Raw genomic sequence first — 26,449 nt, 5'->3', positions numbered from 1 at the left:
ATAATATCAGCCCATTCGTTTCTATAAACCTGCACTATCACATCAACACCATTCTGACAATGTACACACATTTTTGTTACAGAAACACTTCTCCAATACTCGGCCACGATTCTCTTCTTGGATGGCCCAATTCACAGTTATATAAACATTCAATAAAATCTTGAAAAATGCACATTTATCATGCATGAAATACTTCATGGTATGTGCTCTATGAGAGCACTTATCTAAGACCCACATTGCTAACAAAAAAAAAAAGAAATTAAGTTACTATATCTTTTCTGAATTGGAAACGAGTGAAATCAACCCTAATTTCCAAAGTATAAACATTTGTAAACCTGCAATGCTTCAGAGAGCTTATCATGCAAGCTCAGCTACAAATGATTATTTGACCGTTTCCTAAACAAAAGGTTAACATTTCATCACCCCACCGTCTTCTTAACTTTAGTCTTTACTCAGTTTTGTATTAAACTTTTGGATGTCACAAAATCAGTCTGGTTTCTATACAATACTTAGTGGTTCAAATACTTGTCCAGGCAAAGCAATGTTACCTATTGTTCTGTTTTACTATTTTATGCTTCTGAATATGAGACTAAGCCATATATTATAGAAATTACCAGTCAAAGCCACTATTGCCTTACTTTATATTAGTTCTAGGCGTATTTTATATAATGCTCTGTTCAAACTATTCATTTCCACAATGGAGATTGTAAATCTTTTTTAAACTTCTGACATTATGGGTCATATTCCAAAAGAGTTGCTCTCAGTGTAAGTCTGCACTGATTGCGAATTACTTTTTTTCTGTAAGTGACTTACTTTGGTGTAAGGCCTGTCTGTAAAAAGGCTTATATTGGGAGCCAGATTCCAAAAGACCCACTTTCAGTGTAAGTGGTCACTTATATTGACCACAAACATTTTTGGAATCATGCCCCCTGTGTCATAGATTAGTTGTCTCTTAAATACATTTTGCTATTAATCAGTCCTTCTTATATTTCATTTACCTTTCAAGAAACCCATTTGTATTTTCTTCCTAAAGGTATTATACAGTCTCTCAACAAGTGTGTAGAAATTCCCTTTACAGTATGTAATCACTGTGCACTTTAAACTTACTGTACTGACAAAAGCTAATCTAATTTATGCAAACTCTCTGATTGACAGCTTCCTGCTACTGTTGATTTTTTTTTCCTGCTTAGCACTTTACTATTCTTTGCATGAGTGTAACTGGAGAAACCTACTTAGGCAACAAGGTCTTTCATGCCATAATGTTCAACTTCCAAAGATCATGTAACAGAATTAGTAATACCTCAGTGTCTTCCTGTGAAATAGCCTATGCACCTCAGGATTTTAGAAGAAAGTGATGCCACATATCTTACATATCATATTATGCACTGCTCACAGTGTGTGTGTGTGTGTGTGTGTGTGTGTGTGTGTGTGTGTGTGTGTGTGTGTGTGAACAGTGATGACCTTAAAAAGGAAACTTTACAGAGTTGTTCAATACATACATACACACACACACACACACACACACACACACACACACACACACACACACACACACACACACAGAAGTCTTTCAGCTTTTCCCGGTTAAGGGTTGCCACAGCGGAACTCCGGTCTGCTAATGATTAGTAGTCAATTTTTACGGTGCCGAGTTGCCAGCCCGACGCCCAACCTTCAAAGAAGGCAGAGTTGTTCAGTACATCATATTAAATAATAAAGTTGATCATAAGCTTTTCTTGCACTTATTTTTAAATAAAAATCTTTCAACAGTGTCATTTTGGTTTAGTCGCTAAAAATACACATTTCAGTTTTAAACTATTACACTGCAATTAACATTTAACAGGTTAAAGACTTGTATCATTTTAGTACAATCATTTAACATATGACCAAGAAGAGATGTGTACAAAAATCCATTATACCATGACCCTCCATTAATATTCCAAAACGTGCACGCTGATTGGCCAGCGTCTACGTTGTAAATCGACTTATACTAATGGAAAAAGGTCCGGTCGCCCGGACTTTTTCCATTAGTATAAGTCTTTTTTAAAACACTGTCTCGCTATGGTAAAGGAGTTTAACATAGCGACACCGGTTTAAAAAAAGCAACGGAGATCTCTGTTGCTTTTTTTAAAGCTGTCTCGCTATGTTAAACTCCTTTAACATAGTGACACAGTGTGTAAAAAGCAACTGAGATCTTGCTTTCTCCGTTGCTTTTTTTTTAAAACCTGTCTCGCTATGTTAAATGGGTTTAACATAGCGAAACAGTTTGTAAAAAGCAACGGAGATCTTGCTTTCTCCGTTGCTTTTTTCAGAACTGTCTCACTATGTTAAATGGGTTTAACATAGTGAGACATCTTTAAAAAAAGCAAAGGAGAATCTTCGTTGCTTATTTTAAAGCTGTCTCGCTATGTTAAACCCATTTAACATAGTGAAACAGTAAAAAGCAATGGAGAACTTGCTTTCTCCATTGCTTTTGCCCACAGCTCTGATGTACTGTGTAGGCATACGCATGCGCAGTACATCAGAACTGCAGTGGAATACCAGACAGCTGCAGAAGGGCAGCAAGGAGGCATTATACAATGCCATTATTTAAGAAAAGTAATTTTTTTTTTTCTTAAATAATGTCATTGTATAATAGCAATAACCCACTTCTGGGTGTGGTTAATGCTGGATTTACCAACGGTTGGCTTTGTTTGGCCCCTCGGGCTTTGCCCTCGGGACCAAACCATGCCAACCGTGGGTAAATCCAGCATTACCCACACCCAGGCGTGGGTTATTGCTATATTTTAACCCTTTCCAAAATCAATGATTTCAACACAGCCTATTAATGAAACATACTAGTATTAAAATTAGCACTATAAAACAGGTGACACATGTTCTTATCAAGACACTGCCTCTGGGGTATTATCCTACATGGCATTAGACACAAGTATATAATCCTTTAACAAAGCTTGCCTCAAATTCCATTTATAAAATGCATGTCTCCTGTACTGGCTGTAAAGACACTGCTATGTGATGCTTCGATTTAATATTTTAAAGAACATGTGTAAATTAATACAGTAACACAAGTCAAAAAAATTAGCAAAAGGCAAGAGATCATTTTGGAGGGAAGTTGTAGTACAGATAGAGGCTTTATGTGCTGTATTAACAACTGATGTTCTTAAAACTGTCTCACTAGCAAAGATTTGGCATTCTATAAAAATAAAAGAAAAAGAGTGTTTCTGGAAACATGACTGCTACAGAGTAATGTGTTGGCTTGTGTGTGTGTGTGTGTGTGTGTGTGTGTGTGTGTGTGTGTGTGTGTGTGTGTGTGTGTGTGTGTCTCTCTCAATATATATATATATATATATATATATATATATATATATATATATATATTTATACATGGGTTCACTATGAAATTTCCTCCCACAACTTAAACATACCAACTCTGAGATCGCACTACAGCAAGGACAAGGGAAATCTCCCGGTCCGCGTTGTATGCCGATCTCCGTTCAGGATATCAAAGTTTTGAAACTTCGAGCATATGATCTTCAATCATATGAAATTCAAAGTTTTGAGCTTCGAAATTCTGAATGGAACCCATATATATATATATATATATATATATATATATATATATATATATATATATATACATACATACACGGAAAGAGAGAGAGATGGTGTCTGTTGTAAGATTAAGAAGCAAAAAAGTGTGGGATTGCCTATTCTTCTCAGCAAAAAAGATAAAAATGCATGACAGATCACTGGCTTACCTTTTCTGTGTTTGTTGTGGGAAGAAAGCAATGAGGAGACTCATTTAACAGACACTGGATTCTGATAACCACATTTCTCACAGCAACAGCAGTAGCAGGGAAGGCCTTTGTGAAGACTTGGGAGGGCAAGCCATGTGTGGGAATGTCCAAATCCATCACCAATTATACAACTGCATAGTTCTACTATAAAATGCAGAACGGCAATACTTTATGTATCAAAAATACCACAAATGAATGCCCAAAACACAAAAAGGGGCAAAAATGTAAAGGGTAAGAGTAAGTGTTTTGGCCATCCCCCAAACATATATATGTATATATATATATATATATATATATATATATATATATATATATATATATATAGATGCATCTGTATTATATGCTCAAAGAGACTTTTCTTTGAACATATAATCATCGACACCTAAAGAGCGACTGCTCTAAAATGCGAACGGCCACGTCTGTGAATTTTTTCCTCAGGAAAAAACTCACAGGACCATACACAAAAAACAGAAACTTCAAAAACCCCTACCCCCCCAACTAAATATACCAACTCCAAGACCACTCTACATTGGGCCAAGACCACTCTACATTGGGGAAAAGGGCAATTCCCGATAACGGCCAACTTAATTTTTTTCCAGAGGAAAAAATTTGAGGATGTGGCTGTTTGCTCTTTAGAATATTCGCTCTTTAGGTGTCGATGATTACATGTTCAAAGAAAAGTGTCTTTGAGCATATAATATAGATATATATATATATATATATATATATATATATATATATGTATATATATATATATATATATATATATATATATATATATATATATATATATATATATATATATATAGATATATATATACACACACACACACACACACACACACACACACACACACACACACACACGCTTAATAAACTCAAAAACTGATTGCAAAAAGAAGAAAAAAACTAAATACAATAAAAACATCTTGTACCAGGCTAGACAAAAAAAAAGCAAAACCTGAGTTGAATGCTTTTGTTCTTTATTCTAGCAAGAACTTCTTCAGAAAAACACTGTAATCATAGGAATGCAGTTTACAAGTCAATATATATACTGCTTTAGGTACAATTAAATCCACCTCTAAAAAACTGATGTGTCTTAGTTTCAAAAGAAAAACTACTACCAATGTGCAAACATTATCAATGGTAATAAAAAGTATTACAATTCAAACAAACCCAAAACAAGGCAGAAATAAGTTTGAAAAAGAAAGGTTAAAGGCATGAAGGTTGCTCAGGGGTTACCTGAGCCAACATACTGCACATTTAATGTAAGTGTTTCATTAAGCCCAGGGAAAGAATTAGCCCCAAGCAATACTTGCCACTTCAATTCACATACTTCCAGAAAAGTATCAATATCCCCATTAAAAACATGAAGTTGTCCAAGCACTATGAATGCAAACTTTTGGAAGTTTGTGCAGTACAAACTATGCTTTATTAATGCTTTTTGCAAGTCCTTTTTGTGGATAACTGCAAAGTGCTCTTTTTTTGTTCTACTAAAAAAGTTTGAAAGGTTTTACCTATGTAGAAAGTATTGCAAGTGTCACAAACCCCAACATAAACTACATTTGTGCTATGATAATCAAAAAATCTGTGATATGCTACTTTAAAATTACAGTGTTGGAAAACATACTCTGAACCTATCTGAATATAATTACAAACAATATAAGAGGTGCCTGTGAACATGTCAGGTGACTTATCAGTATTAACATTCTGTTCAAGTAAAAAAAGTTGATATGATAAAAGAAACACTTAATGACTTTGTTCTTTTCTGTGAGAAAGTAGGTGCATCTCCCAGAATAGGGGCAATGTCTCTGCTGCTTTTAATAATTTCCAAGTTCCTAGAAATAATGTTCCAAATTTGTTTTAGGTCCAAACTAACTGGAAATGGGAAGCTGAGGGTGCATTCCAAGACATTAATTTGAAGGGTTACATGGGATGGTTCCTACTAGTATTCTGATCGAGTGCTTGAGGTGTTCGGTCCAAAAATGTTTGATGGTTGGATATTTGCTGTAAACCATGTGTTAGTATTGGTCTGAATTTAAATCTCCTTGATTCACAAACTTCAGCAAAAATATTATCCAGTAAAAGCTTTGGGTAATTTCTGTCTGTGAACAAGCTAATCAGGAGAGGCTTTCTTTTTAGAAAATGCCATCTTTACTGATAATGCGGGAATATCTAATAAACTGACCTCTTGCAATATTCTTCTTCATATAAAATGGGTGCTGGCTGTTAAAGTCCAAATAATTGTTCCTGAATGTTTCCTTATGGAAAATATTGGCATCCCAATGCAGAAAGTTAGTGTCAAGGATGATTTCAGTGTTCAAGAATTACACAAAAGAGCCACAGCCTGAGATCTTAAAACTGAGAAATGGAATGCTGTTGGACAGGGAGTGAATAAATGCGTCAAGTTATTGCTGTGAGCCTTGCCACACAAAAAAATAAATCATTAATATGACATCTGCATAGTCTGGTATTTTGAAACCCAGGTAGATGAACAAGTGTGTTTGCCTCCCATGAACTAAGAACAAGACTGGCATATGCAGGGGCCATTTTAGAGCCCATTGCCACTCCTTTAATCTGTTGATAAATAACACCATTGAAATGGAAAAAGTTCCTATGAAGCCCCTTAGAAATCAAAACACAAATGATGTCAATCTTTTCTGCCTGAAACGTGACTATATTCCAATCCTTCAGTATGCAGAATGTTCGTATAGAGAGATTCAGTGTCTAATGTCACTAACATTCTGTCAGCATTTGTAGGTTGGTGTAGAAAGAGATCATTCAAAAATGCCCAGGAGTCCTTTAAAAAGAACGGGGTGGCTTGGACTATCGGGTTTAACAGTGAGTCAATGAACTCACAAATGTTTTCCATTTTAGTCCTTTTGTTGGACACAATGTGCCTGAATTGATGATCGGTGGCATCCTTATGCATTTTTGGAATACCAAAACGCTTCCCTGGACTAGGGTTAGACATGTACATGTACTTATACTCATCAAAAGTAATGACATTCTTCTTTTCCAATGATTTAAGCAGTTTGTCAGTGCCAGCAAAGTTACATGAGACTGTTCTGAGGTCCACAGCACTGTAGTACTCATTAATGACAAGGTCTGCCTTAAGTTTGCTGATGTAATGAGCATGTTCCATGAGGATTATCCCAGTCCCTTTATCTGCCCTCATTATGCGTAGACTTTTATCTTCTAGCTCACGAAGTGCTATTAGTTCAGTTGGAGTTAGGTTAAACCATTTAATGCTGTTATTTTTTGGAGTAAGCCTCATAGGTCACGCTCACATATTTTTTGGAAAGTCTAGATGTATTGTGTACCGGGGGGTTGTAAACACTTTTCCTCCTAAGGGTCTTATTTATCAAAGTGTTATTTTGGTGTCATTAAAAGTATCATTTGATGTATCATTTGTTCATGATGGTTCATCCAAAACATCATCCAAAAGAATTTGCAAATTCAACTTTCTCAGATAAATTCAGAGGTCCAGTAATAGGCTGGGTAAACAAGCACGTTGCGATTGAGATAAAAGTGAATCCTTGTTTTAAAATACAAAGTAATTCATCCAGGAAGACTCTGTTTATTAAATTAAAAACTGCTGAGCAGGGAGCTGCAGAAACTGCAGAAATGTCATAGTTTATTGCCATTAAGCATTCCTTCTTGGTCTTCCCCTTATACGACCCCTCCCTGTTATTCTCTGTCCATTGCTTCTTGGTGTCTGTCTGGTACTCATTTGTCCCCTCGCATTGTTTCCTCTGCTCAGTCTCCTCTGGCCTCTCAAAAGGTCATGTGGGGAAGGGGACAAAAAAGGACCATTTTGATTTCCAGATCCTTGAGTGTTTTGGAAGTCCAACCTAATATATGAAATGTTTAAAAGAGGATGTGAAGGATTAATGTCATTGTCAACATGGACATAAAAACCCAAGCTATACATGAGGCTTTTAAATAGGTTCATAGGTAGGCACTAGGCTATTGGCCCCTAGGGCCTATATAAGCCTAGCCAAAAAGGTACCCTGGCTTTCGCCACCCAAGAAAATTATTTTCCTGTGCCCCTGTTGAGCAGAGCCCCAGAGGTGATCCCTGGGGTCAATTTCCTATTTCCCATCCACTCATCAAGATTTTTCTTGAAAAGTGCTAATGATGAGCTTTGTTTGATATAGATAGGTAGTTTGTTCCAGTGTATGGGAAGTCTCTTGGACAGGAATCTATCCCTCCAGCATGTTCTGTTTATTGTGATGACATGGTTTAGGTCCCTAGAGCATGTAGCTCAGAGGGCTTGGGATTTCTTTAAGTGGAGCATGTCCAACAGCTCTGGGTTTGACATAGCTTTGTATGTTAGGCAGAAGTTGCCTCTGAGTAGGCGATATGCGACAGAGTAAAGCTGGAGTTTTTTGAGATGGTCTGCATAGGGCATCTGTTTGAGGCTGATAATCCTCTTTGTGAGGTATTTCTGTGGCCTTTCCAGTTGCTGTAGATATCCTGTGAGGTACATACCAAAAGGGGCGTTGTACTCTATAATGGGTCTAATGAGTGATGGGTAGAGGGGAACAATGACCTCGTTTTTCCTGGATGAGAAACCTTTTGTGATGAGGTGTGCCATGTAGAAGGATTTCCTGACTACTGTGGTGATGTGATTATCAAAAGAGAGACTACTGTCCACCTGTGTCCCAAGGTCTCTTATCACACTTTTGGTGTTAAGTAGACTACCACCTATGTGGTAGCTCATGGGTACAGAGTTTTTACCAAAGGGGATGACAATTCACTTTTTGGCATTGAACTTGAGGCCATGGCTTTGACACCAGGTATCTGTCTCAGTGAGGCCATTTTGTAGGATGTCCACATCATTAGGAGTTTTGATTATGGCTTCTAGTTTGCAATCATCTACGAACTTCATTAGCCAAAGACCTTCTGTGTTAGCCTGTACTTCAGAAAAGTAGATACCAAACAGGAGAGGACCCAGGACTGAACCCTGTGGTATTCCACTTGTCATTGGTCTGAAGTCGTATTTAGAGTCTGCTACTTTCACAGAGTGGGTTCTGTCAGTGAGCCAGTTGGCAAGCCATCTTGTGACATAGGGTGATATACCTAGTTTAGTGAGTTTATCTATAATTCCTGAGTGGGGATGTTGTCAAAAGCCTTTGCAAGATCTAGATAGGCTGTGTGAACCACCTTACCCTTATCTACGGCTTTGCTGACTGCTTCAAAGAAGTCTATCAGGTTTAGGAGACATGATCTGCCTATTACAAACCCAAACTGGGTGAGGTCCAGAGTTTGGAGATTACCAATGTCTTTGTTTATAAGTTTCATGATGATACATTCCATGGCCTTGCAGGCCAGGCTTGTTTAGGCTAATGGTACGGTAGTTACTGGGGTCCATGGTGGCTACCCCTTTGTGGAGTGGGATAACCATCGCTGTGTGCCATTCACTGGGCACAAAGCCTGAGGTGAGGCTATGATTGAACATGGTGCTTAGGTGGGGTGCCAGTTCATTCTGTAGTTTGTGTAGAACGCAGCCTGGGATGTTGACAGGTCCCATGGATGCTGTGTTCTTGGCTTTGGAGAGTGTGTTTTTTACCTGTGCAGCAGTGATTACAAGAACTTTGTATTCTTCCAGTATAGAGATGGGCCCTTTAGTGGGTGAGAGAGGGGTAAAGTTAGCACTGAATCTATCTGACAGGATGTTGGCAATATCAGTTGGTTCCATATATTTAGTGCCATTGTGCTATAACTCAGAGCAGATCTGAGTGCTGCCATTGAGATTCTTGACATAGCTATAGAATGCTTATGGTTGTCTTAAGAATCAGTGGCGATTTTGTTTTCATAACTAGCTTTGGAGGATTTTATGAAGGATCTCAGCTTCTTACTGAGGCTGACCAGGGAGTTCCTCCAATCATGGGATTCTTTTTTGCAACAGTTTCTTTTTTCTGTTGTAGAGTTTGTTTATGGCAGGGGACCACCAGATTGGCTTCCTTTTTTTTGGAGGATAACATCTTGGTTCTGTTAGGGATGGCATGATCCATGCACTTGTGTAAGTGCTTATAAAGTGCATTTGTGTAGGATTCAGTAGCCGTGCCTCTATTGTCTGTCTGTATGGGTGTCGTGAAGTTTGCCACTTCTGTCTTAAGAAGTGTGAAGTTGGCTTTGGAGACATTTTTTACGGTGGTTTCCCTAATGGGGGGTGGGGGTGGAGTATGGATGTCATGTTGATTAGCTTGTGGTTGGATCTGACCAACAAGAAATTGACCTCTGGTGCGGAACAGTGGTCATCTATGTTGGCAATGACGAGGTCCAGGATATTGCTGCCCATGGTGGGGGTGTGGATAAGTTGATCCAAGGCATTGGAATTTATGAATTCCAGAAAACATTGAGCAAAAAAGTTGGTACAAGAGTAGTTTTCCCAGTTAATGGTGAGGTAGTTGAAATCGCCAATTATGAGGGTGTTGGGTTATATCCTAATATTTTCCAGTGTATCAAGAAATGAGGAGTGGGAATCCTGGGGGCATGGTGGGGGATCTGTAGCAAGTTACAATTTGGATTGTGGTCTTGCCAGAGTTAGTTGCACTTGGATAATCTCAGATGCATTATGCTGAGCAACTAGCCTGGAGATGTGGATATCCTTAATGAATATGGACATGCCTCCGCCTTTAGTGTTTCGATCCAGGTTAGGTGGCCAAAAGGTGTGGTATGAATTATAGCCTGGTAATGCAGGGGTGCTCTCTGCAGCCTTGAACCAGGTCTCTGTCACTGCACAGATGTTGATGTTCTCCATTTTAAGGAGTGCCTCGAGTGAATGTACTTTGAGGTTTAGACTTCTAGCATTGAGTAGCATTACCCAGAGACTTTGCTTGCTCGTACTGCTATGGTGGTGAATTTGTCATTTGAACCTTGCCTAAAAAAAGGCACTATAGGGGTGGCAAGAGCCTTAGCCAGTATCTGTAATCCCAAGGGCGACAGGTGCAGGCCATCACTGGCAATGCATTGTGGTCTGTTGATCATGTCATCCCAGGCAGATAGATACTGGATCCCCTTAGAATGACACCAAAAGCTTAGCCAATTGTTGAAGTCAATCATTTTGTCCTTGTACTGTGGTATCATACTTCGGAGGAATGCTTTGTGGAAGAATGTTTGAATTTGAAACAGATGTTTTTGAACAGAGCATATCCTCCGAATTTAATAGAGGAATCGACAGAAGAGGTCATATATAAAAGGACTAATATTTTTTTTAAACCTATATTGCGGCAACAAAATATTTGTTTGAGTAATCAGAATGATTTGCATACCAAGGCAAAAACACAAGGGGTTATACAACAACCAAATCAATCTGACTATAATTTGTCATGTATTTTAACCTTTCCCTAGATTTCAATAGTAGAAGAAAAATTATTATCAAAAATTGGGGTATATTACAAGATGACAATATGTTATTTTTAAAATTAGGAACATCACCAAAAATAGTTTGGAGAAAAGGGTTAAGCTTTAAAGAATTGTTGCATAAATAACAACAAAAAAATCCCCCAATAGGTAATAGGGGCATGATGCAATGTGGTAGTTGCTCATATTGTCGTTTAATAAAACTAGGAAGTATTATTGAAGTTAATGGTTTTATTTTACACACCAAAGGTAAATTTAATTGTAATTCGAAAGGAGTAGTGTATATAGCATCCTGTCAGGGTTGCCCATCCTTTTATATAGGGAAAACAGAGCGAAGACTAAGAGATAGGGTGTATGAGCATCTTAGAAGTATCAACTTACAGAAAGAAGAAAATGCCCTTGCAAGGCATATTTTGAGTTTTCCTGACCATAGATTTATTTTTAAAGTTATTGACCAAGTTAAGCAGGATGTAAAAGGGGGAGGGCCCTTTGGGTTTTTATTAGAGAAAATGGAGTTGTTATGGCAAATTAGGCTTAACTCCTATATGAACCCAGGATTGAATGAAAAATGTTCATTAATGTCTTTATTAAAGCTCAAAAGTCTGGACAGATAAACACTATTTTATTTTATTTAGAAATTAAAATTTAGTAATAGTAGGAATACAATGAACTGGATTTCATGTTAGCCATTTATTGTCCAGATATGGAATGTTTAAATTGTTATATATGAACATATATTTTCAGGAGATTTATTACATGTATTGAAATTTTATATATGTATGCATGAATATACATGGACTTAGCAGGTGTATATTATGAGGCATAAAACATTAGCTGATAGTGACTTTTTACATTGTTTTAGACTTTGTTAGTAGGTTTTAATATTATAATATAATATATTTGCAAGGATATGATTTAATTAATGTAAATATGTGGTTTGGATTGTAGTACAATTAATTAATTTTTAGTAATGAAGAGATGTTGCTGCTAATTTGTAACTAAGTAAAATTTTTATGAATTATTTTAATATATAACTATTTTAGAAATGTTTAAGGCATATATATTTAAGAATAAATTGTCCGATTACATCAGTTGGTGGGAAGCTTATAAATTTAACTTTCAAATATTAATTGACAATTTTTTTGCCTGTGTTTCTGAAGAAGTCTAATAATTTTTATTGGATGAAAAACGTGTTTATTGAGCGTTTAAATAAATTCAGTGGGTTCGAAGAGTTTCGGCTTTTGAAGCGTTTTTTTGTAGCATCATTCTGGGTGATGGCAGGATGCTACTCAGGGCTAGGGTCATATCTGCCTGGGCTACAAGATCAGAGAGCTCCTCCATGTCTCTTTTCATGTAGTCCAGGGAGGTATCTCTCAAGTCATTCACACCAACATGGACAAACACAGAGTCATATTTGTACTTGTGGAGTGACCTGAGGGTGTGCATTATGTGGCGGATCCTGGCACCTGACAGTAACTTTCTCCTTGTTTAGTCTGGTGAGTGGAACTTCAGTGTACCTGACTATAGAGTCACCTATGACTGGAGTGTTGGGTATGTTGTTATAACTTATGGGCGGTGGTTAAGTGGCATACTGGGTTTGTGGGCTATATGTCATTTGGGTTTTGTTGGGGATTGGAGGTTACTTGTGTTTCTGCTTTGGAGGTCTCTGTTGCTTGAGCAGATTTTTATTGAGAGCCTCCACGAATGTAGGTGTGTGTTTTGTGTTTCTGTGTGTCTGTTTTGATGGTGCAGGTTTTGAGGGACTATGTGATGAGTGTGGTGCAAGTGCTTACCTTCTCCTCTTGACTGTCTAGTCCAGTCTTGGGTGAAGAGAGCTTTGCTTCCAGTTTGGCTATATAAGTGCATCTCTCACAGGTTGTAGTGTTGGGTGGTAGGAGGAGAGGGTTGTCTGTGTACATGAGGCAATTGCTGCATTGCTCCAAGATGCCCATATTCATCAGGTAGACAGGAGAAAACACCAGGAGCTGACCCTTAGACATGCCTGGATAGGTGCTTATTTATTAAGTACTAAAAACTGTTTTCTTCTAGACAGGTGAGGAAAGTTGAGTGCTGTAGTAATTTTAGCTTATTTAGTGCTTACAATGAGTTCTGAACAAGTGCTGAGCTCAATGAAACAGATTTGAGTGCTAAAACTAAAAAAAACTGGCTAGTTTTAAGGGAAAATTTAAAGAGCAGACTTTATGGTGCCAGGAATGGTTTAACCCTAGCTAAGCGGCGATGCATAGTGTATTTTTTTATATATATATATAACAGTAGCAAATGAGCAAACTGATTTAAACAAATTAACCAATTAACCAATAAAAAGCTAAAAACTGAGCCCCATTCCAGCAGTCTTCAATCAGACAAGTTCTAACTGCACACTCCTGCCGCTAGGGTGCAGGGGAACCTTCTCCAAAAAAAGATGGTCTGGATTAGTGTTCAAGTTATACAACCAAAGCTAGATTTAGCAGGTCTAAATTTAGTCTATGCTATAGCAAACAAAGTGTACCAATTTAAGAAAGAAACAGTTCAAATAAGCAGGCACAATAAGCCTTTAACCAGAAACTCCCAGCTCAGAAGGGCAGAATTTACCCTCTCCTCCAACAAGAGTGCAGACCACACCTTCTTAATGTAAAATAACTGTCCCAAAGCTGAAGTGCTTAAACCAGAACTAATACACTTTTAGATAACAGACACTAAGCTTTCAATCAGCAAGTCCCAACTTAGAAGGATGTAAGCTACCTGTCCTGCCACAACAGTGCAGACCACAAACCTTCTTAATGTAAAACAATTGGTCTAAAGCCCAAGTGCTTCAACCAAAGGCTTAGAATAACAGTTACAATTTAATCAGATTACTAACAAGCAGTAATAAATGCAGCAGAATAAATGCAGTTAAGTACTTTTAAGAAGAAGCAGCAAAAGCAAAATAAAGTAGGAAGAAACACAAATACAGTAAAAGCAGATGAATAAAGTGCAATGTTTATATAACAATAGAAAACAAGCAAACTGATTTAAACAAATTAAGTTAACCAGTAAAAAAGCTCAAAACTGAGCCATGTTCCATCAGTCTTCAATCAGACAAGTTTAAACTGCACACTCCTACCACTAGAGTGCAGAGGAACCTTCTCCAAAAAGGATGGCCTGGATACGTGCTCAAGTTATACAAACAAAGCTAGATTTAGGATGTCTGAATCTAGTCTATGCTACAGCAAAGAAGGTGCATCGATTTCAGAAAGAAACAGTTCAAATAAGCAGGCACAATAAGCCTTTAACCAGAAATTCCCAGCTCAGAAGGGCAGAGTCTAGCCTCTCCTCCCACAAGAGTGCAGACCACAAACCTTCTTAATGAAAAATCACTGGCCTGAAGCCCAAGTGCTTTAACCAGAACTAATACACTCTTAGGATAACAGACACTAAGCCTTCAATCTGCAATTCCCAACATAGAAGGATGTAAGCTACTTGTCCTGCCACAACAGTGCAAACCACAAACCTTCTTAATGTAAAACAATTGGTCTGAAGCCCAAGTGCTTAAACCGAAAGGCTTAGAATAACAGTTGCAATTTTATCAGGCTACTACCAAGCAGTAATAAATGGTGCAGAATAAATACAATTGAGTACTTTTAAGAAGATGCAAAAGCAAAATAAAGTGCATTTTTTATAAGTAAAGGGCAAGGAGAGGGGAAGAAAGAGCAGAAGAAAATTCAGAAAAATTCAAGATTAAGATCCTAAGTGGGTTGGCCTTTTTAAATGTTCCCTCTGCATTAAGTAGAGTAAACACCAGACTAGGAGGGGTGTCCCAGATCACATTTACAGTAGGGGCGGGCAACTGCAAAGCCACCAACTATAACAACACCACAAGAATAGCATGGGGGGGACAGTTTCAAGACAGATGAGAAACAGAAAACAATGCCAGAAAATATATAAAACAATTCAATCAGGCAAAATCAAGACAATGCAGAAGTCTGAAAGGTTAAAATGCCAAGAAATATACTTATTAATCAGCGATATATTTCCAGATTGTTTGAGAATCACACACCAGCCAGACACCAGGAGTTTCCAACAGTGTATGCAAGAATTTACAAACAGAAACTATGTTTAAATCAGCAAGCAAAGAACAGCTTCTTATAGCAGCCCAGTGTGCCTACTACTGTGAAACCTAATGCCAGGAAACAATTCAAGCTACTAGAACTGTACATATCAATGTTCTTGCATCCAAATCCTTAGATATTGCTATAAATATTATCTGATGTTTCCCTGTTGAATATCTATATATAACTCTTGATTATAGCTTGTATTTTTGTCAGTGTATTTGTACTTCTTACTAGTACTTACTTTATATGCTTTGACTTGCTTTTTTTAATTATGCATCTCTTTCTACGTGTATCCTGAATTTTATATTATATGTGTTCTGCTGCTCACTGAGGCTGGGTAAATAGACCTGCTGATCTACCTGGTGATCAGATAGTAAATAAATTACAATGGGAGTAATTTCCCATGAAAACCAAGATTAGCGTGAGATTTCTTGGTGTCTGTTGCTTCAGGCAATGGATGCTCAGGGACTTTCAACTTGGTCACCTGTAGAAATACCCAATAGGATGTTCATTACCTACAACTAGAAAAAAATTATGGAAAATAATCAAACAGAATCTTATAGCATTTCCCATGAGACCTCATACATTTCTGAAATTACAGTATAGGGCATTGCAGTCAGTTGCATTGGTTCGGGTTGCATAGAGTCTAAGTTTAGTGAATAATGATTCAAACATTCTAACTTTAGTGTATGCTGGCTCAAACAAGTAGCAATTAAAAAAGGTACTAAGATATACATGTTATCACTGTATGTTAAAGAAAACATGGTTTTCCTTCCAGTGAACTATAAACATGTATGGCTGCACTGCTGTGCCTAAGTGTGCTTCTTCATTAAGACTGGCAACCTCAATCAGTGTATTTTTTAACAGCCCCCAATGAGATGAGTATCGTATCTTTTCTGTTAGATGTGACACTACTTCTCATGAGTGTTATATCTTAATTAGCAATTTCTGTTTTTGTGCTTCTTCACATTAGCAAAGCAAAATTAAAATGTTTAATATAATACTAATCTGCTATGGCAAATATTACTAAAAGATCTTGGACTGACAGAAGTCTGCTATTTATTTAAAGTAAATAGCGTGGCATGTGGTACAGTAAAGTTATGAATTGGAATCTGCAATCATAATCGACTAGCATAACTCCCACTGAGATACAGTACAACATCCCATCTAGTGATTCTAGAAGGCATCTGTTAGTTCTTTAGAAATTGTCAATTACTGTTCATCTTGTATTTGCTAAACCACTGATGATAAAGTTGGATGCATATATTTTCACAAAGTTTTTACTGACTGTCATCAAATATCTTAGGCCAACACCAAGTTTCTCAGTTCATGATCAAACTTTAACTCCAGTTATAGTATTTGTGTATTTGTATTTCTTAATCAAGGTGCAGCACCAATCCACATTTGTCAACCTGACTCTTTGAGCAGTGCTTTGTTAAGTGACTTTCTTACATTCATGCAGAAGGGAATTAGAGGCTGTAAGATTCAAACCTTGGACTATAAAAAACAACTCACTGACCACTCATACTTTTAGTCCTCTGCCCTAATTATCATATCACAATATATTTTATAGTGCATTACACACCCAGGAGGAAGAGATCATGAATAATTTGTGGTGTTTGGCTCTACCATATTACTGAGGTATTACCCAAATGTAGCAATGTTATGTACTGGAAAAGGGCAAACAAGATCTACAGTGCAGTCCCGTGCCTAGCAAGGTCAAAGAAAAATATTCAATAAATTAAAAAATAAATAAATAAACACCAAGTAACATCTGGATGCTTTGAAGTTTACGATTAGTGTTTTCATCAGCTAAAATGGTCATTTGATGTACCATTAAAGTTCGTATGAACACCAAACAAATTACAGGGTATGCATATGACTCAAAGCTGTAGACTTCCAAGGATAATAGCTAGTGGAAGGCAATTAGTATCATCATTTTTGTGAATGTTTTCCTCAGTTTCTTTGGCACTCTTTGGTCATAGACTACACCTGACATTCTATGCCAGTTGGCTGCAGCCCTTCTTATTCAAGCTTTGACCTCTTCATTCAGACTTCCCTTCTCCTCAACCACCCATTCCCAGATACTTGAAATGATTAACCTGTTCCACTATCTTCTCTATTATCTCAATTCTCAGTGTCTTCTCATTTCCCCAGTCTGTTGCTGGTAACACTGTCTTATCTGTACTTAGTTTCATCCTGCATATGATTATTATATTACATTATATTATATTACATTATATCATATTACATTATACATATGCACTATACATAATTGCCTTCATTGTTGAGTTCTGTAGTACTTTCACATATACAGCGCTGCACACTAGTCTGAGCACAGGTACACATATTTCTCATTTGGATACTAGATTAGGTACTACTGTGCTCCACTCAGTAAAATGGGAAGCCTGTAGTACGCCACTGGGAACAAAAACCATTCATAGTGCACTTGATAACAATATACATATGCATGCAATGTTAATGAATATATGGTAGACCTTTCTTTTAAAAAAGTCAGATTTGGTATAATGGTTTCATGGAAATAGTAATCTAGCCATGACTACTTTTCCCATAGGGTTGGGGTATTACTTCAACAGTGACAATCATCTAGAGTCAGGGTTTACACTGCCAGGTGGCTACCCATGTGTGGTAATTTTTTCACACCACACACACTCATACCTATGGCCAATTTAGGGTATCCAATCAACCTACTGCATGTCTTTGGAATGTGGGAGGAAACTGGAGCAACCAGAGAAAACCCACGGAGGACATGCCAGCTCTACACAGAAAGCACCCCAACTAAGATTTGAACCAGGTCACCTCTTGCTGTGAAGCCACAAGACTGTCTGCTGCACCACTGTGCCACCCTTTAACTATCCATGTGAGTCATGTAGATGACCAGCACATGATTCTGGATATTAGCAATGGCAAAGCCAGTTATCCTTCAGCATAATCTGTAACAAAAGGCATACACACATTTATAGACAATAGTCACTTAGAATCGTTTTTTGTACAAAATGCATTTTTAGCAAATTATTCTCTTCAAATCATGTGTGACAGACATAAACATTCTAAAAGTGTGAAGACATTCTCTATTTCTAAATGCATATTTCATTGTTATAGCATAGCAGCTTATTTTAATTAGTTTTTTCATGCAAATATATATTAGGAAAAACAGCTGTTGCACATTACAACATCACACTTCTTTATGCCTTTCTGCTAAAATTCATTATGATGACTGATGACAAAAATAAGTCAAGAATGAAATTTCAAACCTTTCTGCAGCTTAGTATCTGCACCCAAACACTAAGAACATTTAAAATGACTTGTTCCACTTTTTAAGTATTTTGATTTTGCTTTGCATGCATTGCAATAGCAGTATTACTACAAAAGTTGTAAAACTTTTGTGTGTTTTCTATGATGGAATTATTTATTTTCTAGCTAAAATTATCAAGACAGAGCTTTGTAGAATTCTGTAATTTATTTTCCTGTGAAACTCCACCCCCAGCATGATGTCATGTTAAGTAAACAGTGCTGCAGTACAGCTGGAAATATTGAACCACAGCATGCTTTTTTTCAGAGACCTACTCTTATTTTCACCTGGGCTTCAACTTTGACATGATAAAAACAAAGCAAATGCATTCACGTTCAGTTTTGTGATCCAACCAGTATTACTCTGGGTGTTTGGCTATTTCACACAGCAGTACTTTTCCAGGAATTATTTCCAGGAACTATTATTAAGTTTGTGCAATCGCGAAATAGGTCGCATCTGTGTGCTGTACTGCTGCTAGTGCCATGCTTGTTGAAGTTCATTTTTAAAAATGACATGACTGGTGTGCTTTGTTTTGAGGAAACAGTTACACATTTATGTATCGTAATTCAAGATAATGAATAAGTTGTGCTGTACATACCCCTGAATTGTCTAGAATATTACAGAATGTCCTTGAAAGGGTTTTCATACACACACACACACACACACACACACACACACACACACACACACACTCACACATATGGAACTTACATGGAACACAATACCCTTGCATACTTCATTTATAACTCACATGTACACATCACTATCTACAAATTGCAGCATATTCCTCTTTTACAGTTTTGTACTGCATTTTCCTCACAAAGTAAAAAAGCATTAGTTCACAATAAATACAGAAGAATTTAAATAATGTTCCAAACGTCATTTCCTTGCCACAGAACAACTGTGTGTGTGTGTGTGTGTGTGTGTGTGTGTGTGTGTGTGTGTGTGTGCGCATGTGCAGGTGTGCGTGTGTGTGTGTAGTGTGTGTGTGCACGTGTGGGTGCGCATGTGCAGGTGTGCATGTGTGTGTGTGTGTGTGTGTGTGCGTGCACATGTGTGTGTGTATGTGTGTGCACATGTGTGTGTGTGTGCACGTGTGTGTGCGCATGTGCAGGTGTGCATGTCTGTATTCAATCTGTATATGTGTGTGCAATAATGTGTGAGACACAGCTTCCATGAGGATCACTGCAGTGCTCATTCCTAATTTCATACTCACAGCTAAGTTTCAAAACAGATCTATTCCATTCATTAACAGCCTCTTCTACATACCAAGTAAAAACACTTTGCCCATATGCATACTGCTGCTAATCAGTGCATTAACAAAAACAACAGTGTGCCACTATAAACTAACAGTAATAACAGTAAATGTGCCCATAAAGTTAAAGTAATGCATTTACCAGTTTAAAATATATATTATACATATATATATATTAAATAGATATACACTTACTGTTTTGCTTTAGTAATCAGGAGTAAAAGAAATTCATTATATTCTAGAAGAATTTATACTATTTCTGATTTCTCAGAAGCCTTTTACTACAGTATGGAGGAGGCCACACAGCCTCATCAACATCGCTGTCATCTAAACTTCTTCCTGAATGCAAATATGGGTCATCCTTGTAAGAATTTAGGACTCCATCATCAACAACAACTTGGACATTTCTGCTGTTGGTAAAAAAAAAACACCTCAGTTTTTAAGATCATGTTGACTCACTGAACTGGTAGCCTTAGTGGAATTTCTTGCATAACATAAAAGATCAGAGGGCATTCCACAAAAAGCTACATGGAGGCAGAATGAAAACTAACACAAAAAAGGGAAATGATTATAAACTATGAAATGATTATGGTGAAAGAAGAGAAAGAGCCATTACAACAATAAAACCATGAAGGTAAGAATAGCGACAAATCACTTTAAGCATGAAATGTTTGCCTACAACGACGTGTTGTTTTTCTATGTACACTTCTTTCATTCTGAAGTCAAGCTAGGGCCCCTTAAATGGATACAGAATAAATGTAACAACATTAAACAACAGTGGAATATTTACTATGAATATCCCTTGAGTTCCCCCTGAACATTTCTCCTGGTGATTGACAAATGCAGCACATTTCTAACTGTTATATTAAGTAGGCATTATGCATTTGCACACTTTACAAACCAAATAAATCAAAGCATAGCATTCAGAATAATGTGTTTTTGCCATACTGATTACATCAGACCTCATTCATTTATTAAGCAGTTCATGACTGCTATTCAAGCTGTGAAACATCTACAGCCCTAAAACAATCAGCAGCCCTGTTTAAGGAGACACATCAACCTGTACAAATATGTTTTTGCTTTTTCTCAGAAAACAGCCATAACTCTTAATCCATTGAAAGTTAACTATATTTCTAGAAGTTCCTTTACTTTAATGTAATATTTCTTAGTAACACATCATCAGGATGAAATACTTCATTAATGACAGTTAAATGCCTTTGCTTACTCAGTGCAATGCACTGATGATTGAATATGCCTTCCCTTACTCAATGCAATGCATTTATATAATTAGTTTAAGTGACCATAGTTAAGTCTTGCCCAAGCTGTTGAATACTAGAAATGATATGGACACACATTCTCATGCTTTTATTAGGAAGGTACTGATAGACATCATACATAATTTTACCTTTATACTTCTAATAGTATTCTTCTGTAAATGTTTGTGACTGTTTTCATACCATTTTGAAATCAAATTTAATTGGATTATTATGCTAAGACAAATAAATGTCAACATTTAGTGATTACAACAGTCAAGACCACAAGATCACAAAGGCTGGTACATGGTTTCTACCATAACGAAATCCAGGTACATTTTAGTCATCTCAAATATGTTGATAAAGCTCTATATTTAAGGAGAGTAAGTTTAGATTGACTTTGAGATGGAATTATGCTATATGTGTCATAATAACAGCCACTTAGTATAATTAAATGCCCATATGCTACAAAATAGACAGTTCTTTGAATGGTGGAGTTGGAGAAGTGAATCCATCTGCTTTTTCTTAGTATTCCTTACTGAGCATAACATTTTTACATTTCTTATGGGGGTGGGCATGGTAATTATTTATGAGTTTGGACATGCGAATATTTCAATTGTTTTCTGTTTCTTTGGAGGACTTACTATGGCAATATCTAAAGAAATAGAAGCATCCTGAGAAATGTAATCAACTCAATAATAAAAATACAATGAAGAAACAGTAATGTTATTATTATATATTAGGAAAAGAAGTAGAAGCAGCAGAACATGTAAAACAAATGCATGCTAGAAGTCTTCTCCTGCAAAAGTATATTTTCATACTATATTCATAAGGTTTGAGCAATCCAGTGATGTTTTCTCTAGTTCATTTTGACAGAAGTGCTTCGTATGTGTGGGAGACAGAAATATTTGTAGCCTTGTTCTAATGGGAGTTCCTTAATACATGGAGAATTGGAAGGCAGGGTGCCACATCTCAAAAAAAAAAAAAAAAAAAAAACAGCAGTGTATTCTGTAAAGTGTTTGCCATGATTATCCAAATACATAGCATAAATGTCAGAATTGTTTCCTTCTGAAAGTATCATTAGATGGATGTGTTTTAAGCTGGTATTTATGCATATGCACTCGTGTGCGTGTGTGTGTGTGTGTGTGTGTGTGTGTATCACCAGCAATATAGTTTTACGGCAGTCAGAAAATCAGATAGTAGTGTGATGTGAAAACTAATAAATCCTTTAATAAAAGGAAGTACAATTATACTGCTCATAGCATAAGGTTCTGATAAAGAAGTTTCTCAAGGTGGCTAAACTAAATTTATAATGGACATAGATTAATGCACACAACGACTTGACAAAAGACTTGTTACATTTAACAATGCATTTCTCTAAGCTGATGGTGTGTATTTCTACAATTTACAAGTTTCAGATGATTGCGAAAATCACATCCATTCGTAACACTTATAGCCGTATTTTTTGATATATCTGTAGTTAGTGATTCAGAAAAAAATAACTAACATGAAAGACAACTTATTAAGCAGAGGCTAGAAACTATGCGGCTCGGTTTCAGTCCCATTGAAGTAACTTCTTTATGGAGTTAGGGCATTGTCTTTTTTTTTAAACGCCTGCCAGTTTATCTGTGACTTCTAAGTGCATTGGACTGTAAGTCCAGAATCACTTTGGTTGTAAGCAACCAAAGTATTTACATACGTACATGACTTGTAATGCGTCATTTAATGATATATAGCAAAACTCAGATAATCCCAGAGAAAAGAAATATAACCATAGCACTGCTATGATAGCAGACATCTGCCGGTTTCACCTCAAACAGCATCTTGACAGCTGTATGAAGACTATCAGAATATAGGCTTATTAAACGGATATACTATTTGTAGCTTTATAACGATGTAAGTCTAATTATTCAATTCAAAGATAACAGCTCGTATGAGAAACACAGAAATGCCTAACTTGACATCAAGTAAGCAAATTGATTTGGTAGCAACTCCTAAACTTCTACCTTTACAGTGCATGCTGACAGCAGCAGCACCGTGCTCGCTAGAAAGCATAGTGTTTATACTCTTCTTATCATCAAACTCGTGAATCAGTGCTTAACACGGAAATAAAACAGTCTGAAAGTAAACCTCTGAATTTTCCCCAAAATAAGAAAAACGAGGTTTCCACAGTCCGTTCCTGTTAAATAAGTTTCAGCACCAACAGAAAGGACAGCAACTCCGGCGCAGCTCAGCACTTCTCATCACAGCCTGTAGGCTGTGCATTGTGTCGGGCAAGATGACTTGACATCACCGGGGAATTGCTGTCAAATTCATGTTAGTAAGGCGGCTTATAGATACCCGTTAATAAACTGAAATCTAATACATACTGTTGCCATTAATCTTTATGCTAAAGAAAGCATTGTTTCGAGGGAAACTGGAGCTCTGTCTGTCTTAAAACTGCCGACTGCAAGTGCAAAACGATGTAGGAGTGCAGTCTAGAAATAATGCGAACTGTTAAAACTACAGACTTAAGTAGCACTATTATTTCAAAGGGGACCCTAATATGCGGTCTATATTGTCCCTGACTACTTTTTGGCTTTGTCTCTGATTCTTGGGGAAAGAGCTTTGCAGCTTTAAACAGGAGCCTTACTTGGCTCATTTTATTTACTGCAGACTGACAGGGGGATTCCCAGCTGAAGTGGCGAATTAAATGTAGTCAAATCTTGCATCCCGGTGATGCTATCTAGTCTGTATGGATGTAAGGCACATTTCGCAAAAAACACGTTGGCAGTTAAAGTTATCAATCTATACCACATCTGTTTAGTATTGTTCTGGTACATCCCACCACTAACCCGTTAGTATAACGGCCAGCAGCAACAGTTAAATGGAGCGTTTAACCTATTTATTGCTGAGTTTGTCTTGTGAGTACTTGAACAGAAATTACTTAAACCAAACAGCTGGCAAGAACTTGTTGCAGTACTTCGCCCTGGCTAAAACTATAGCTGAAATCTTACCTCAAGCCTTGACCCTGCTGCAGCAACTCGTTTTCAAAACAAGTGCAACGTCAGTAAAGTTTAACCCAAGTAGTACACTGTTACCCTTAAGTAACTAAATAAGGCCAAATGAGTTTACACCTGTTGAGAACATTCAGTTTTGCTGCTGTGGTCGTTGCTTCTCATAGCCATTGAACTGTGTTAATTTATTAAGATTTCTACTGACTGATCCGCTGTGATGACCCCTAGCCGGGAAAAGCCGAAAGAAGAAGAAGAAGTGGGCTTCCGGAAGAGTAAGCTTCTTCACGGTGCGCAAATTATAAACAGAAGAACTTGCTTCCACTTGTCTCTTCAAACTTACCTACAGAACAAGTGAACAGAAACTTGTGCGGACTCGTACCATACAGGTCTCCAATATATAGCTGCTTTTCCACCAGTAGTTTATTCCCGACGTACTGCCAGCGCAGGGTACATTATATATATATTTGCTGCTAGAGTGAAATAACTTGATAACAGTCTCTTCTGATCTTCTGTTGAAATGGTTTGAGCTAGGATCCAACGAGATAACCCTGGTAAATAATAAGAATGTGCTGTCAGAGCCACACAAATACCCCTGCAGCTTAGACTGCCAGACGATGCTGATATGTTGCCGTTGTGAGTCATCCAGCTGTTGCTGCTCTCTTACCTACGGAACGACAAGGACCGCCTACTGCTTGTGAGTGACACTAAAGCCCCTCCCCGCAGCTGGGGAGCCCGAATCCCTGGAGTACCGAATCCGTGTTGTTGCAATGTCCAGCCCCTGGCAGAGAGGTGTGTAGACAATTACCACCGCTGGCAGGGGAGCATCGTCATGGGTGCTGGTTACTCTTTCGGCGGGCTGTCTGTGTGAACTGCAGGCTAGGCGGCCTGTGATTAGTTGTATTATCAGGGAGGGTGCCAGTCTCTGTCACTTGGTGTCAATGCCTGAGCCACAAACGCAGAGCAGCGCTCAGCTAGAATATAACGGCTGTGCATGTGAGAATAAAACAGTGCCTTTACTGTTTATGAATGACATCATGCGGAGAGCTGCAATCAGAGTGAGATAGTCAAGAGACTTGCTTGGAACTTAAGCAGTCTGTGTTGCTAACTTGGGCATGCATCTTATCAGACAAACAACAGCAGGAAATGCAGTTCTTGGGTAGTTAGAACGGCTCACTCACTGGGTGCAAATGCAATTCATGAGCAGAGTAAGTAGTTAAACGGTTTTAGTGAAGTAGGATCTGCGTGCTGAACTGATGGTTCCCTTAAATCACTTCCACTTTTTATTGTATTAATTTGGTTTTGCAGCCCTGATTGGATGGGGGAAGACGACTGCTACACTCTGCAATCAGTGGTTGGCTGACTGCATGCTAGGTCAATTGAGTGTAAAATGTTACATCAATAAGCTTTGCACCATTTTTATAGCTAAAGCATGTAAGTGTTGTCAAAAGCTTTTTTCTAAGGAAATTCTACGCATTCCTCTATTGTCAAAACGACATTTATTTTACAGAAGCAGACATGTTTTATTTATTAAATCAAACCAAAAGCAGCTGTGGGTAATTGACGTCACACATGAGAGAGTTGTAGTGCATAATGCACTATATTTTATTATTTTACATCACTCTTGACACCTGCCGCACTTCTTCCTTTATTTATTTATTTATCAATATATGGGTGTCTGCACGGGGAGTGGGTGGGTTGCAATGCCTATAGTGTATTCACAAGAGGGATGTCCTGCTGGAAAAATCTTCTCTGGTTGTTCCAATTCGGTTGCTTAACTTTAGTGGAAATCAGACTTTGTTTTCTCAACGAAATGTGACTGTTTCTAAAAAGAGTAACATGATAATTTTTCGGGGGTCCCAAAATTTACATTTTTGTTACAATAAAATTGTTGTAAACTGTTTGGTGGCTGGACTGACTGGAGTCAATTTTGTCAAGAAGAACTGAAAGTCCTAAATGTAGTGTTTATACTTGTTGGATAAAACGATAGTGGAAAAAATGGTACACAACCGACTACCACAAAAACGTAGAAAAAACTGTTTGAATGCTAATTTTTTGTTGGGTCTTTCGGCTTTTCTCGGTTAGGGGTCGCCACAGCGGAACTCCGGTCCGCTAATGATTGTTAGTAGATTTTTACGTGCCTAGTTGCCAGCCCTGACGCACAACCTTCAACGAAGGTACGCCCATTCACGCAAGACTCCACACTGATACATATATATATATATATATATATATATATATATATACATATATACAAAGAACTTCTGTAATATATATATATATATATATATATATATATATATATATATAGTATATATATATATATATATATATATATATATATATATATATATAATATATATATATATTACAGAAGTT

General features: G+C 37.3%; 1 protein-coding gene across 1 annotated transcript in view; it reads right to left on the bottom strand.

The window, feature by feature from the left end:
* The window catches only part of NDST4 (N-deacetylase and N-sulfotransferase 4), a 2,939,889-nt gene extending 2,914,875 nt beyond the window's left edge, over nt 1–25,014 (bottom strand). The window contains exon 1 of the mRNA XM_044061661.1: nt 24,414–25,014. The gene's annotated coding sequence lies outside the window, so the exon portion shown is untranslated. The remainder of the gene's footprint in view (nt 1–24,413) is intronic.
* Between the last annotated feature and the right edge of the window lie 1,435 nt (nt 25,015–26,449).

This window comes from Protopterus annectens, chromosome 2.part0, assembly GCF_019279795.1.
Source record: "Protopterus annectens isolate FY-2018-M chromosome 2.part0, PAN1.0, whole genome shotgun sequence".
In the NCBI taxonomy this organism is placed as follows: Eukaryota; Metazoa; Chordata; order Ceratodontiformes; family Protopteridae; genus Protopterus; species Protopterus annectens.
The sequence above is the reverse complement of the archived record's forward strand: the minus strand, read 5'-3'. Positions and strand labels throughout refer to the sequence as shown.